This window comes from Arvicanthis niloticus, chromosome 4 (assembly GCF_011762505.2).
Source record: "Arvicanthis niloticus isolate mArvNil1 chromosome 4, mArvNil1.pat.X, whole genome shotgun sequence".
NCBI classification, from domain to species: Eukaryota; Metazoa; Chordata; class Mammalia; order Rodentia; family Muridae; genus Arvicanthis; species Arvicanthis niloticus.
The window spans coordinates 107,807,998-107,819,763 of record NC_047661.1 but is presented as its reverse complement, the minus strand read 5'-3'; positions in this window follow the sequence as shown (position 1 = coordinate 107,819,763).

Genomic DNA, 11,766 nt, shown 5'->3' with positions numbered 1-11,766 from the left:
GGCTTGCTTTTCTAAAGGTGTTGAAGACCAAGACCCTAGTCTCACAGTCTGATAGGGAGAGTTCTGTCCTGTAAGCCTTCCATGTAAGAAATCGCTTCCCTAATATCTCTATTTAAAATTGATAATCTTAAGATTGCTACCAGATTGTCCTAACTTATGCCAAAGCTCAGCAAAAGAAAGCAGATACTTTGGTGAGGTCAACTTAAAAATGTCAGGTCAAGAATGCTCCAAGTAGCATTAAGAAAAACGTTATAATGTGTCTCTTATTCATTTCTTCACTTACACTCACACAGTGAAAGGTAAGTGGGCACATAGTAGGAAATACTGCTCTGCAAAAGTAGAGAGTTCACTCCCTACTGGTTGAACAAATACAAAATTTATTGGCTCATTTAACTGGAGAATAGAGGCAAAGAGAAGGTTTGAGGGTTGAATTGTTTCATGCATTCAGCAATGACCATTTCTTCACAGAAGCATCACCTTCGTCCTTTTGTTCTCTGTCTGTGGAAACTGCAGATGCATACCCCTCCTGTCACGGAAGCTCTCATTATGCCTTCCGCTGTTGGCTTGGTGAATTCCATGGCCTGTGCACTGTGCTGCAAGGAATGGCAGGTGCTGACTCAGGAGGAGGAGGGATGGAGGGAAAGAGGTGGGAGATCGTGGTGGAGAGATCTAACACTTTTAGGATGTGGGAAGGAAGAAGGCATACTGAGTAAGCAGACAGCAAATGGCCCTGTAGAATGTGTCTTCCACTGTGTGGGAGATAAAAATGTGACTCGAGGCACCTACTGTTTTGAAAGCTCAAACAGAAAGTGTGAGATTCCCCGGGTGCCTGTACACCAGCACACTTCCCTCCAGCATTACCTAACTTTGATGCGTCATCAAAGCCTCATGAAAGGGAGCATTGTGGTGCTCTTCAGGATTCCGTGGCCACTGTAACCTTGGAATGACAGTACTTACGTAATGAAAAAAAAAAAAAAAAAAAAAAAGAACACAATAAATGTACCAAAGCGTTGGGTAAGCAGACAAAACCCAAAAGCATCCAGAATACTAATGCCTTTCACTGGGGTCTATTTAACTTCATTCCCAACAAGCTTCTCATTCTGTGTGTGGAAAAAGAAAAAGAAATATTATATTCTCCTTTCCTAGGGTTCTCTTATTTCAAGTTAGTTATTTCTGGTTCTTATTTGGGGGAAGGGAGGGCATTCATTTGACTTGTCTATTATTTGGACGCTATCACTGTGGTAGTCTGAACAATGATTCCTCAGAGATAGCCTCTTTTGGAATCCCCTAAACTGTGAATATTATAAGGCAAAGGTACTTTGCAGTTGTGACTCAATTAAGGATCTTGAGATTATCTTGGCTTCTCCACCTGTGTCTAGTGTAGTCATGGAAGTCCTATAAGGTCAGGCGGGAAAGTCAAAGGAGCAGGAACTTGAATAATAGACGGGACAGCCAGAGGAGTGACCTTTGGAGATGGAGGGAGAGCACCACGAGCCAAGCTACCCAGGTGGTCTCTCAATGCTGGAAAAGACCAGGAAACTAATTCTCCCTTGGGGCCTTCACAAGTCAGCAGTCTGGGCAGTTCCTTGCTTTCTTAACCCCGTAGGATTCACAGCAGACTTCTGACCCCCCTGAATGCTCAGAGAGTGAGTTAGTGTTGTTTTTAAGCTACTGAGCTTATGATCACTTGTGACAGGAGCAAAGGAAACGAACAGAATCACAGTGCCATTTCCAGACTCGGGTTTTTGCTCTATGCTCTACAGCTGCAGCAGAAAAATCTACACAAAATGCAAGTTGGTCTACTCAAAGCTTTGCACAAGTCCCTAACCTGTCCAAAGGCCATCATCACAAGTGGCCATCTCTCCATAAATCTTACTCTTGCTCCTGTTTTCTTTCTTCCTCTTTTCCTTCCTTTGAGTTACAGTCAAGACCCTGAGCTTTCTGCGGCCACTATTCCTGTCTAGAAGAGATGCCTACTCCTCTCTAATTAGTAAATTCTCGTTTTCCCGATGGACCCTGAACACTTCAGGACTGTCTTGGGTGGAGTTATTTGTTCTTTTTTTCAAAGTTCCTACAACATCTTGATGGCGCATAGCATCTGCCACTTTGTGCCACCACCATACTGTTTCCATCTGTTTCTCCTGGCAGGAGCTGAGACTCTGCAAGGGTCCAATCAGTATTTACTGAAGGCTTGGATGATCATCCCACGTCACCCCATCTTGTCTCCAGGTTTCTAGTTAAGCCACACCATTCTGTCTCCCTTCCTCTAACATCATGTTGATGGGCTTTGAAATGGTTTTTCAAGGTTGCCTTTCACTCTGGCTCAGTCTCACATTTCCATCCAGAGAATATGCTCCAAGGATCTCTCATAGGAGATGTGGGACATTTGATGGCTAGTTTGAGCACAGCCCTCTTCCTTCTGTATATAAGCACATCATCATCATCTTTTTGTTTTTCAAGGCAGGGTTTTCCTGTGTAGCCTTGGCTGTCCTGGAACTCACTCTGTAAAATTACAGACCAGGTTGGCTTTGAACTCAGAGATCCTTCTGCCTCTACCTCCCAAGTGCTGGGTTTAAGCTGTGTGTCACCACCACCCAGTAAACATTTAGCTTCTAAGTAATGATCTCAAAGTACTTTTCAAAGTAAGACATAGTAATATAGAAATGAGGGAGGGAAAGGTGTTTGATTTGGCCCTTGGTAACATGTTAGTCGGTAGTTGACTGACTCCACCCCCTTTTTCTTTAGTCTGGCTGCTGAAGCTGTTTTTGTGTCACTTTTCTTTTGTCTCAGTCTTCTTTAGCTCCCACACATCACCAGATGGGAGAAGTCTGTGCTGGGATACAGCTTAGTTGGTAGAGTCCATGCCCAGCCTATGTGAAGTCCTGGGTTTGATCCCTAGCACCACAGAAAACTAGGTGTGTGGGAGCATGGAGTAGGGGATGGAGCCAGGAGGATCAGAAGTTCAAAGTCATTCATACCTGAAGAGGGAGTTGAGGAAGTCTTGGACCAGACAACTTGTCTAAGAATAAAAGGGAAAATTATTAAATGAAAGATTGGATTATTATCTTGATGGGCTTCCAAATCATATGAGCAGGTACCTAGTTACACATTTAGGTTTTTGAATCTTAACTTACACAGTCTTTGAAGAAAAACAATTATAAAAGACTTTACTTGCTAATTTTACAGAAACAAATGACCTAGTGAACCTGGCTTGAGCAACAGGTTCAAGGCACAAGCTTTACATCACAGTACATCTTGTGCAAGGTCCAGAATGACCACACATAGCTCTCTCTGCCTTCTTTCTTTCTTTAGCCCTAGCCCCAAGGGAGGAGCTCAGATGGGTTTCTACTATTGACAGTGTCTATGATGCTCTCAGAATCATGACTTGGCTGTTAAGGACCCTGCAAAATCTTGTGTTCTATGAAAGTTACAAATTTGATTGAGTTTTCGGACTCCAAGTAGCATGGCTGTAACAACAGAAGCCTCACCTACAGAAGCGGAATTGGTTTCGCTAAAGACATTTTTTTTAGCTTCTTGACAATTATGTATGTCTCCTTAGATAGGGCTCTGGGAGAAATCCCCATGTCTTTAGTGTGTCAAGACACTTGACAATAAATACCTTTGAACTCCCAAGTCCTCTAGGACTGCACATTTGCGCCGTGGGAGACTGCTCCAATGCAAGCAGATCCAGTGAGGAGGTATAGAAGGCCTTGACATCCTCAAGGCAACTTTCAACCAGTGAGGGGAGTGAGGGAATTGGGGTGGAGAATAGGAATGTGGGGGTTGGAGAATAGGAATGTGGGGGTTGGAGAGTAGACAAGTTCTCTGCTTTCCCTCTCCCACAGTGGCTCAACTGCACAGAATTTGTTAGCCTCAGCGCCTCAGTCATGTTCTCCCCATTGCGGACCCCTTTCTTCCCATCCCCGCTCTCTTTCCTTCCATACTTCTGTTTCCTGGGATTATATCCAAAGCAAACCCTCTGTCCCAGGTCTTGGCCTCATGTTCTGTTTTTGGGTTAGCCTAGACTGTTTAAAACTGCTCATTAAGGAAAATCAATACCTTCACAACTTGATTATGGCACAGAGAGAAGAAAGGTTTCTGGTCTACCATTGCTTGGAGTCTCACAGTCTGCCTTAATTACCTGGATACTCTTGCTTCTTCCCCTCTGACTGGCAGCCTCTCCCTCTCCAGGGAACATTTTCACTGTCTCCACTCTCCAACTATAGCCCGGAGACTCAAGATCAGACAGAACAGTTGTGGGGCAATGTGAGGCAAGCATGCTGTTTTGGGGGGAGAAAGATTATTTTATTTCACTCTTGGATCAACTGGTGAAGCTTTCGAAAGACACATGGAAACAATCGAAAGAGAAAGACTTTATGTCTTTTTGGAACAATGCATATTTATTCAAATTATAGTTGGATCCCGTTATGATACAGGATTTTTAAGGGAAAAAAAATCTTGAGTTTCATTTTCAAAGCTGTAGATTTCTTATATTGTATAGTTTTGGACAGAAACAGAATGACCTAGCTTGAGGGTTCAGTTAGAATTTTGTAATTTTCACAGGACATTTTTCCTACTGAAAACACAGAGTAATTCTTTTGTCAAAGGATCTCCACAGCAGTTCTTTTAACAATGGTGAGCTCTCACATTTTCATATCAAGACAGTCCTCAAGTACATCACCTGCCACTAACACGTTAGCCTTTCTTTAAATCTACCAACATGGTCTTGCCTTTTTGTTGTTTTTAACTTTGAATATCCGAGAAAATTCATTAACCTGACTCCCCTTTCAAATTAGCTTTGCCAGGACCTCACTGGATAGAATAAAGAGATTAAATTAACCTTGAGTTGTCAGGCCAATTATGAACTTCAAATGCTGGGAAGGTCTGTCTTCCCTGGAGGATAGAGCTTTGACTTTTGACTCAGAGAGGGTGAGACTGGAAAAGAACTTAGAGCCTCCAGTGGATGTCTTTGACTGGGACAGGATGTAAGAAAACACCTGGCTCCTCATTACCCAGAGTGGCTCCAATGAGGGCTAATTATGAACAGAGCTCCTGAGTGCTTCTGTACAAATGGGTGAGGATCCACTGTCTCAGCCCTTCATAACCTACACAGAGGTCTGAAGCTTTGAGGAAGAAACATACTTTATGAATATAATATGGACCGAATTAATCATCACTTTTCATTTTATGTAGAGCCCCAGTTTCTAAAGTGATGTTATTTGTGAGGACTCAAGAAAATAAGCTGGTCTAGGTAGAGTCAGGAATGTGGGGCCCCTATGACGGAATTAGTGTCCACATAGAAGAGCTTGCTGTCACTGTTTTGAGTGAGCACAGAGCAAGTCAACAGTAAGCAAAGGAGAAGGCCTCCATCAGAACCACATCTTGCAGGCACTCTGATCTTAGACTTCTAGCCAACCAGAACTCTGCTAATTGGACTCCCAGCCTATGGTGTTTTGGCAGCCCAAACCAACAACACACAACCAGAGTAGGCAAAGGACTCAAATATTCTCTTTACTTTTCCCTTGGAGCCTTTTGACTTACAGTTCTCCTGACAGCCATAGTTCCTGGAATCAAACATATAGGGACAACAGGCCAGAATGAAAAGGCTTGGGTTGCTTCCCAAATTTTTATATATGTTTGTCAGTTATGAACTATATTATCAGTCTGTAAAAAACCCAAAGGGAGTGGATTTTCTTCTATATAATTTATACTTCAATAAGCCTGAATAAAAAAAAAAATCAGTGATTGGGAAATAATTTTTCACAAGAAAAGTTTGAAATTGTTGGGCTTCTCTAATTTAGAAATCACAAATGTTGAAGTAACTTTACTGTCTTAAATCCAAATGTCCCCGTTTCTCACTCACCTTCACAGTAACTTTATATGCTTGTTTTTGGTAAAAAGGAAAAGAGAGAAGGCCCAACTTTGAGCTGTTTACTTGGGTGTGGGTTGGTGAGCAATGGGCTTTGGCATAATTCCCTAAGGGTGTTGTTGGTGTGTTTAAACCTAGTCTTTTTCAAAATCACCAGACTGACTTTTGCAGCAGTATGTGTTTATTCTGTTAAGTGTGTAGTAGACACACACTAGAAATAAACATAGTTCTGAACACACTCATATCTGCCTCCTAAGGGTAAATATAAATTCTTGGAAGTAATATAGACTAAACATATAAAAAAGAGTAACTTTCTTAATGACTCATAATTTTAAGGTTTAATCTGCCCACAATAAAACTGGGCAATGAACCCCACCCACTTGGGATTTATTTTCCTTTGTCAAGCCTCTACCTGTTACTGGCAGCTTCCTTTGATACACAATCTTCTTTCTCCAAGTCTTTAACCTGGCATTTATACAAATATTGAGCAAGTTATATAGGATGATGGTTAGGGGTCTAGATGCTTGAAATGAATGTTTAAAGGAAACTGAAAAGATGTTCAGGTATTCAGATATGAAGAACAGTTTTTTTCACTACTGCTTCTGAAAAAGATACCATTTCCACTCACCAAATAATTCCTCATTTCTCCAATGACCAACATCTGACCTGTACCTGGATCTACTTCTGAGCTCTTCATCCCATCCCACTGGTGAACTGGTCTACCTTTGTGCTAGGGCAGCACTCTGTAGTGGCAAGAGCGAAGTCTCAGTTTCTACTCAGGTGTTTTCTCTCACTTTTCTTTATTTCAGAAATGCTGAGTAAGAATCTTGATGAATTAGTTACTTTTCTTTTCTTGCTGTTTCAGACACCTGGTATGTTAGTTGTTTTTCCACCAACTGTAACAAAATGCTCAACAAAAATTACTTACAGAAAAAGTAAGGATTTGATTGGCTTATGGTTTAAAGGGACACATACTGTCATGATGGGAAAGTCATGGCAGCAGATGGTCACAGGGTTCAGAAAGCGATGGTTTCTGGCATACAGTTGGCTCTCCCTTGTCTCTACTTTCTATTTCAATCAGAGAGCTCAATTCATGGGATTGTTCTGTCCACAGTCAGGGCAGATCTTTCTCCCTAGATAAACCTCTCTAGAAATACCTCTCTAGACATACCAACTAAGGGTGATACTAAACACAGTCAGGTTGAAAATAAAGATTCAGTGCCCAAAGATAACACTTTAAGTGATACTATTCCACACCCGGTCCTTAAACCTCATATCCACTTATTTTCATACAGCAGGTACACATTCACCTCATCTCTAAAAACACGTCCATCCTTAATAGTCCTAATACTGTTAAAAAGCACAGAACCAAGAGCCTCTCTTCTGAGCTTCAAAACAGCCTCTTAGCTATGAGCCCTAGTAAAATAAAATTGATTAGTTACATCCTATTAATGTGCAGTAAGTAGCTCAAACTCAACGTTCTAGTTCCAAAAGAGAGGGATATGGAGATAGCAAGGAAACTAACAATTCTTCACCTGTTGAAGTTTACCCATTGATGCAGTAGCTGAAAGAACCCTCAGTGGCTACCTAGCCATCTCAGCTTTTAGTTCATTGGAACCATTGTTGTGCCCCCACTTCCTGGCAGTAGGAGTTATTACCTTAGGACCAAGGCTTCTATAACAGTAGAATCCAAAGTTGTAGTGATAGAACTCAGATGTTTTTCTAGAGGATCACTAGGGTTAATAGTGAGAAGAGCCAGTGTATTCTTACCTCCTGATTTCCACTCCCATGCATTGTGGTGATGGGAGAAATCAATATCATCATATCCTGGTTACTGACTTAGGTCACACTCTACATCCTAGATGGTTTTTCCCTTGCTTTGAAAGTTGTTGTCCTCTAGCTGACACCATAAGGGAGTCTTTGAAAGTCCATTTCACTGCACTGGCAAGCTGGTTACTTCTAGGTGACGGAGAATAAGGGAAGACAAGCAAATTTCATGAGCACAGGCCTTTTCTATACTTCATTTGTGACCAAGTAACTCCTTAGGAATAAATAGTACAGATATATCATGCTAATGGTATCCACAAATGGTAGTTTTAGTGAAAGAATTGCAGGCAGGAAAAGAAGGTCATAGCCAGAGCAACTGTCTCCTTCAATAAAGCAAAGCACTATTCTTGGTATGATTGGAGGAGTGAACACACTAAATCAATCTGCTACTAGGCGTCTGTCTGGTGCTCTGGGGAACTATATCATACAGGGTCATACCATTAAACTCTTAACATTGCTAGCTATAGCCAGATTGATGTTAGAGAAGGGAAAGCCATAATGGTTGGTTCATACCTAGCCTCCAACCCTGCCATCACCATTCATGAACCCATTGGGTAATGACGAGAGTGCCCCAACAATTGGTTTGGAACACTGGAAAACTGGTGTTTCTAAAAAAGCAATCGTAAATACATTTCAAGTAAAATTATTTTACAATATATTTTGTTGGTGTTTTTTCCCTCTACCAACTCCTCCCAGATCTTCCTCATTTTCCCTACCCACACAATGTTATGTTCTCTCTCGCACACAAAATAAACACAAACAGAAACAAAGAATAAACACAATCCCTCACCACAAAAATGAAACAAACAAACAAACAAGATCAACCAACCAACCAAACAAAAAACCAATCTAAAGACCAATTGTTGGTGGAGAGGGGAGACAAAACAAGCAAAACAAAGCAAAATGAAACAAAGGGCCTGAAATAACACCGAGCTCATTTTGTGTTGGCCAACTACTCCTGGGCTTGGGCCTGCCCTGGATTGGGATACTGCGATTAAATACCCGATGCCAAAGGAGAAAACTGGTGTTCATTTTGCCAGTGGCTATCAATTGTAGATAGCTTCTTGGTTAGGGATGTGGTCCTGTGTCCGTTTACCTGCCGGTTAGTGGAACCTGTCTGGTGAGAAACTGTGCAGGTCTTGTACAAGCTGCCCCAATCTTTATGAGCTCATGTGTGCATCAGTCCTGTTGGAAGTCAATTCCTTAGAGTCATTTACTGCCTGTCGATTTTACAGTCTTTCTGCTGCCTCTTCTGCATAGATCTCCAAGCCTTTGGGAAAATGATTTGATGAACTAAGTACTCCAAGGTCTCTCACTCTCTGTATATTGTGCAGTTGTGGGTCTCTGTGTTAATTCCCACCTACTACAAGGGGAAGCTTCTCTGATGTGGGTTATGAGGTATTGATCTGTGTATATATAGGTATAGCAGTTTGTCATTAGGAGTCATTTTACTGTTATATTCCTTTAGCAGAGTAATAGCATTAGGTTTGAAAATTTTTTTGTTTGTTTGTTTGCTTGTTTTTCAAGACAGGGTTTCTCTGTATAGCCCTGGCTGTCATGGAATCTATGCTGTGCACCAGGCTGGCCTTGAACTCACAAGACATCTGCCTCCCTCAGCCTCCTTAGTAATGGGATTAAAGGCATGCACCTCCACTGCTTGGCAAAAATTCTCTTTAAAAAGAAGTTGAATAAGACAGTGGATCAGGAAGTGTAAAAAAGAGAAGAAATATTGGGAATTTCAAGAAATATTAGATTAAGAATTTTAGGAACACCACAGAATACCAAGGGGCCATAAAAGAAAAGAAACGATCACGTTCTTGAAAGGACCATATGAGTTAGTTTTACCCCTCAACCTCCTCTCTAAAGCTTTTCTTTAAAAAACTTCCAACATACTAAAAACTCGTGACATTTTGGTGAGGCATATAAGAGCCCCCTCAGGGTTAAAGGACTACAGCTGTGTATAAACCATTCTTGCTTTCTGCTACAAACCTATGCTGTTTTGCTACAACTGTGCTGTTGTTATTTTCTTCTCTCCTAAGTATGAAAAAAGAGCTCTGAATTTCTACTTGGGAAGCTATTTATTTCAGGTCATAGCTTATAATCCTGCTGACAGAAAAAGAACCAAGGAGGCATAAGTCAGAAGTTAGTGACCATGCTCTCCATGATCAGGTCAACATTACCCAATGGGATTGTTACTATTTCATTTCATTTCTTAAATTAATATTTTTAGTGTCTGTTGCTGATTTTGTGTTTTGCTTGTTAGTGGTTCAAAGTCAATTAATCAAAGTAACTGGTTTATACCACTTCAATAGAAGTTTTGATGACCCATGTTAATTTGTCATTCTTTGAAGCTTCTATTGCTGACATTTTTAAGGGCTATGGAAGAAAAGGCATTGGCCAAAACTCAGAGTTATTAGATACTAGTCCTTGCCTTGTGTCCGAGGATATGGGATACTACATTTAGTCTTTTAATGTCTATATTATCCAGCTTAGCCATCTGTCTAATAAGAGGTTAGGCAGGGACCTACACTGAAGAAATACTAAAGGACATTCTTCAAGATAAAATTAAAGTAATTCCAGATGGAAAGAAAAAATAAAGAATATGAAAGCAAACAAAAAAGTAAACTAGCATATGCTGATATAGCATAACAGTGATGATATAAAATAGCTATCAGATATAGATGCATGCAGCAATGGCATTCTAAATGTGATGTGATAAAGGAAACAACACTGCTCTTATGTTCTTATACTGACCAGGAAAAAGATGCCGAAATTTGCCAAGAAGCCCCTGAAAAAGGGATCAGATGTCATGTGACTTGTAAGTTTGTGTGTTTGGAGTGTGCATATGGTGTAACAAAACACCACTCAAATGTATTTGAAAGAAAGCAAGAATGGAGAAAAGAAAAATGATCATTAACACAACAACATACATTTAAAAGCACACACCAGAGTTACATTAAGTGTAAATGCTCCAATGAAAAAAGCAAAGACTTCCAGACTGAATAAAATGCACAGCTTTCCAAGTTTAAAAGAGGAATTTCTAAAACATTTAGAACATATAAGCTGCAACTAAGATAAAGACTATTTTCCAGGAACATTTTATAGTTATAAATTTGTTCACATTTTATGATGTACTTTGATTTATGGAAAGTAAACATTGATAGAATTATAAAGAAATAGATAACTCACATGCATTGTGGGAAAATTTTATTCACATCTTTTAATAACATGATCAAAATCTTCACTACACACTTGACACACTACAAACTTGACTCTAAAAGTTGACTTCTGTGTCACATTTAGAGTATCTCAGAATTTACCTCCCTTCAAAATGTATGTAGTATTTTAAAAAACGAAACAGACCATGGGCCATATAACATGTCTCAAAAATTTCCAAGAGTGATTACATGCAGAGCACATTACAGTGAGGAATCAGTTGAGTTTCTAACATAAGACCTTGCTACTGAGGAAGTACAAGTGACCACATAGTAAATTATACCTGACATTTAAGGAGTAAACACTGGGAAGTTTTTGTGTTGACCATAGTTTCCTTGGCTTGTAGAATACAGAAGTTTCTACAGTGCAGAAGGCCATCCAGGAGTCCCTGAAGCTTTCCCTCCTCACACATTTTTTTTTAACTCAGCCTGCATAAAAAAAAAGACAATGTCCATTCTAGGGCAGGATACCAGAGATTAATCTCTCTCTTAAAAAATCTAAAGCTCTCTCTCTCTCTCTCTCTCTCTCTCTCTCTCTCTCTCTCTCTGTGTGTGTGTGTGTGTGTATGTGTAGGCCAGTATTTTTCATTTGTTCATCACCTTAATTTTTCACAAAGATTTGCTTATTTTTATGTGCATGTATAAGTACTTGCATATATACATATGTACTACATGCCTGCAGTGCCCTTGGAGGCCAGAAGAGGGCATTGGATCTCTGGAACTGGAGTTACAGATTGTTGTGAGCTGCTATGTGGGTGCTGAGAACCAACCTGAGTCTCTCACTGAACCTGGACTTCACCAATTCAGCTAGACTGGCTAGCCACTGAGCCCCAGGATTTCTTTGGGTCCACTTCT